This window comes from Labeo rohita, chromosome 17 (genome assembly GCF_022985175.1).
Source record: "Labeo rohita strain BAU-BD-2019 chromosome 17, IGBB_LRoh.1.0, whole genome shotgun sequence".
In the NCBI taxonomy this organism is placed as follows: domain Eukaryota; kingdom Metazoa; phylum Chordata; class Actinopteri; order Cypriniformes; family Cyprinidae; genus Labeo; species Labeo rohita.
The window spans coordinates 10,871,424-10,875,516 of record NC_066885.1 but is presented as its reverse complement, the minus strand read 5'-3'; positions in this window follow the sequence as shown (position 1 = coordinate 10,875,516).

Below are 4,093 nucleotides of genomic sequence, written 5' to 3'. Positions count from 1 at the left end.
TTCAATTAATGGACTCGCATGTGCTTTTTCCACATATGTGGAGTCCACATCAAGTTTCCTGACTTTTAAAGGTGCTGCAAACTCTGGTGCTGACAGTGTTCTACAAATGACTCACATCATGTCATGAGTCAAATGAGCCTTTTTAGTGACTCAAAAACTTTAAGCTCAACCAGTGAGGTCTGACTCCCGAACAAATGACTTCAAGAAGTTGGTTCATTTTAGTGAATCAAAAACATGCAAGTGGACAAAATCCTGAATTACTATTATGAGTCTTTCTTTTTGTGAAGCCACTTGTAAAAGAAAAAGACTGTGATAACCATCAGACATGTAAACACTTCTTTTGCAAAAAAACAAACAAACAACAAAAAAAAACCCCTTTCAAATATTTGTTCTATAAAAGTGCTAAATAATGATTCTTCAATGTGTTGGTTCTTTTTAGCTAATTAAAAATCGAGCATAACCACCATTTATCTATGGAGCTGAATGTTTCTTTTTCCAAAATGTTTTTACATTTCAACTATAAATTGTACTAAATGAATTGCTCTATTGCTTAAAGAATCCAAAACGCCTAAGTTCAATTTCTTAACAAAAGACTCTAATGAATCGGTTCTTATTTGTGAAGGCACCTGTAAACAGACCAATAACCATCAAAACTAGTGATGGGTCGTTCTTGAACGATTCGTTCATTTTGAACGAATCTTTAATGTGACTCGGGACGAACGAGTCGCCTCGGGGAGTGATTCGTTCAGTCGCGCATGCGCAACATCCTATTAGGTTCTGTACTGGAATTAGTTCACCTGTTTTAGAGTCGTTCGTTCACCTTATGGGGCTGTCACGTGATGAACGAACGACTCAAACCCGATGACTCAAAAGATGAACTAATCAATTCTCCTTCCGGATCAGACTGCATAGGTTAACATTACGGGGATGTCACGTGATGAACGAACGACTCAAACCCGAAGACTCAAAAGATGAACTAATCAATTCTCTTTCCGGCTCAGGCTGCATAGGTTAACATTACGGGGATGTCACGTGATGAACGAACGACTCAAACCCGAGGACTCGAGAGATGAACTAATCAATTCTCTTTCCGGCTCAGACTGCGTTGGTTAGTTAATTGGGCTGTCACGTGATGAACGAACAACTCAAACCCGAAAACTTGTCAGATAAGAGGCGAGGTGAGCGAATCATAGACTAAAGACCCAGGTAAACAATGAATGAATCTTTTCTGTTTCTTATAGCATTATAGTTTTGTTTTGTTTGTAGTGTGATCAACGTTTGTGTAAGCAGTAGATGTGTTAGGGAGGTAAAACGTAACATTTTAATTATATTTTGCTAAAATGAACGTAATGAACGAAATGACTCGAAAAAAGATTCGTTCATTTTGCTGAACGAGACTCAAAGGACCGAGTCGGTAAAATGATCCGAACTTCCCATCACAAATCAAAACTCAGCGTAAGGAATTTTTTAAGGATGTGCCCAAATCCTAATACCATTTGTGAAAAGGAAATGACGTGTAGTGCGGAACCCCTAAAGGGAATGAGATGAGATGAGATGGCTTTCCTCCACAATTACATTGTTAGGTAATACTGTTTAAACTATAAACTGTGGGCATTAGAGAGCCGCTATAATAAGAGGGGCTTTGAAACTGCTTCTGAATTCTGTTGGCTGTTTACTTTAATTTTTGAGATTCGCGATCACACATACTTGCACACGTTCAGGATGCGTCCAGTGTTGCCAACTCCGCGGTTTTCCCCGTGGAATTGGGCTACTTTAACACTGTTGCCGCTGGTTGTTTTTGATGCCGGGGGTCGAATCGACCCCAATTATGTCATGTTTATCCCCTGAAATGCGAATTTACCAAGGGAACCCCGACAAAAAATGTGTATTCTATTCCCCAGAAGGGATTTTTAACGGGGACTCCTCATCGAAATGAGATAGAGCTAGTTTTGGGTTAGTTTTGAGTAGCAATTGGGCGGGTTTTGTTGTATAAACCTGGCAACCCTGGACGCCTCATCAATGGGTCATATTGGCGGCACAGAACGCAAGCAATGCCACTGAACCTTAGGAAACAAGCATGTTTTGTCCTTCTCTATATGATTTAGCAGCTTCCACACATTTTTTCCGTGGTTCAGACAGCATAAATTAGCAGAACAATATATTCAGTAGTACATTAACTATGCAATCCATGCTGTTGTTTACCTCAGAGTATGGCCAGTATGGCTGCGCATCCGGGTAACTGACCAAATCGTGACGTAAGTGGAAACCCTTTATACTACAGAGTACTTACCGCACATTTTACAAGATTAGATGTTTGTCAGTGGTGCTCAAGATCAGGAAATCTTTTGCCATTATCCAATCAGTCATCTCTCTTTATTCTGTTTATGTGATAAGTGAAATTTTATGTACTGTAATGTAACAGGCTAACCATGTACCTGTAATGGCTCCATAGAATGCGTTATTCATTTTCCGTGCCTTTCCGGATAAGCAAGAATTGTTTTGAATGTAGCCTACTTTTTATAGATATTATCTTATTATTTACACTGTAAAAAACAAAAAACACAATTTGTTGAGTCAGCTTAAAATAATTTTTTACGCTGCTGCCTTAAAACTTTAAGTTCAGTCAACTCAAATAAGTTTAGTCAATTTGAAATGTTACATGTTTGTGAAAGTAACAACTTAGATATTTGTGTTTGTTAAACTTAAAAGCTGGGTAAGTAACCCAGCTGCCTTAAAATTTGTTTGAGTTGAATCAACTCAAATATCTAAGTTGTCACTTAGCATAACTTAAATAAACAAGTTAAATAAACTTTTTTGGAGTTGACTGAACTTAAAATTTTAAGGCAGCCAGGTAACAAATTATTTTAAGTTGACTCAACAAATTGTTTTTTTACAGTGTAGCGTTGGAATTGTAGCCTATTTCTTTTTTAACCAAATATTTATTTCATAGAAGTACTAAATGAATCATTCACTGGAGAACTGTCAAGTACCGAAAACCGGAATTGGAATTAATTCTTCTCATACTTATTTGTGGGTAGTTGCCTTTTTTCCTCTGGATTTTTTTAAATCGTCAAGTGGCAAAAACTCTTATTTATTTATAGAAAAGCAATAGATTGTTACATATTGTTACATAGGCAGACATTTGACAGACATTATCAACAGCCATTTTTGAAGGGTGAGGAATCAGTCAATGATGTCAGAGAAAACTCCATCTGAGGCAGACCAGACAAAACCACTGAGGAAATCCACTAAGTGGGCTCCCAAAGAACTGAAGGGGAGGGGGAAAGATTACTGACCTCCATTGCAGCACCTGACTTGGACTTGGTTCAGGTTGTGTCCTGGCTGAGGCATTCAAGCAATACTTAATATGAAGGCAATTAGATTATTAGTGCAGCAGATGGCAGTTACATAGCAAGATTGCTATTCAATGATAAGCACTGCAAAAACCCTTCAGGGCTTCAATCTTTTCTCAGCTTTGTTACCCAATACGTAACATTAAGCGTAGAGACAAATGAAGACATTATACTAAGCCAGTTGTCTAATTCATTTTGCATTAGCTCAACTTAAAGCTAATGCTTCTTTTCATCCAAAAACAAAATGTTCTTCCTCTTAATTGGCAATTTTGAGAAAAGGAGGCAGCACATGTGTTTAAGGCAACCTAATATCCAGTGGAAAATGAGAACACAAATCTACTGTTAAGTCCATCATCATGCTCAAATTGAAAACGACTGGTGTTGGTGTCTGTTTGCTATGACAGCTGTCCACGCTTCATGTTTTTGTGCTATTTAAAACCTTTATGAGATGTCCAACCATTTTACACTTCGTTTTTTGAGGTTATTAATAAAAATAAGACAGCTTTTAAGAAGGGTGTGGGTTGACCAAAATCAAGATGATAGCTCTGGATTTCAAATTAGCATTATGTTCAGTATAAAAACTTTTAAATAGTATAATAAAGTATTTTTAAAACCTATTGTTGCTCATATATTGGGACTGTTGAGAGATATAATTCACCTGCTATAGACTAAAAAAAAGTCACTAACTAAACACCATGTTTATACCCAGGACACAGTAATTCAAGCACACATGTCTTTAT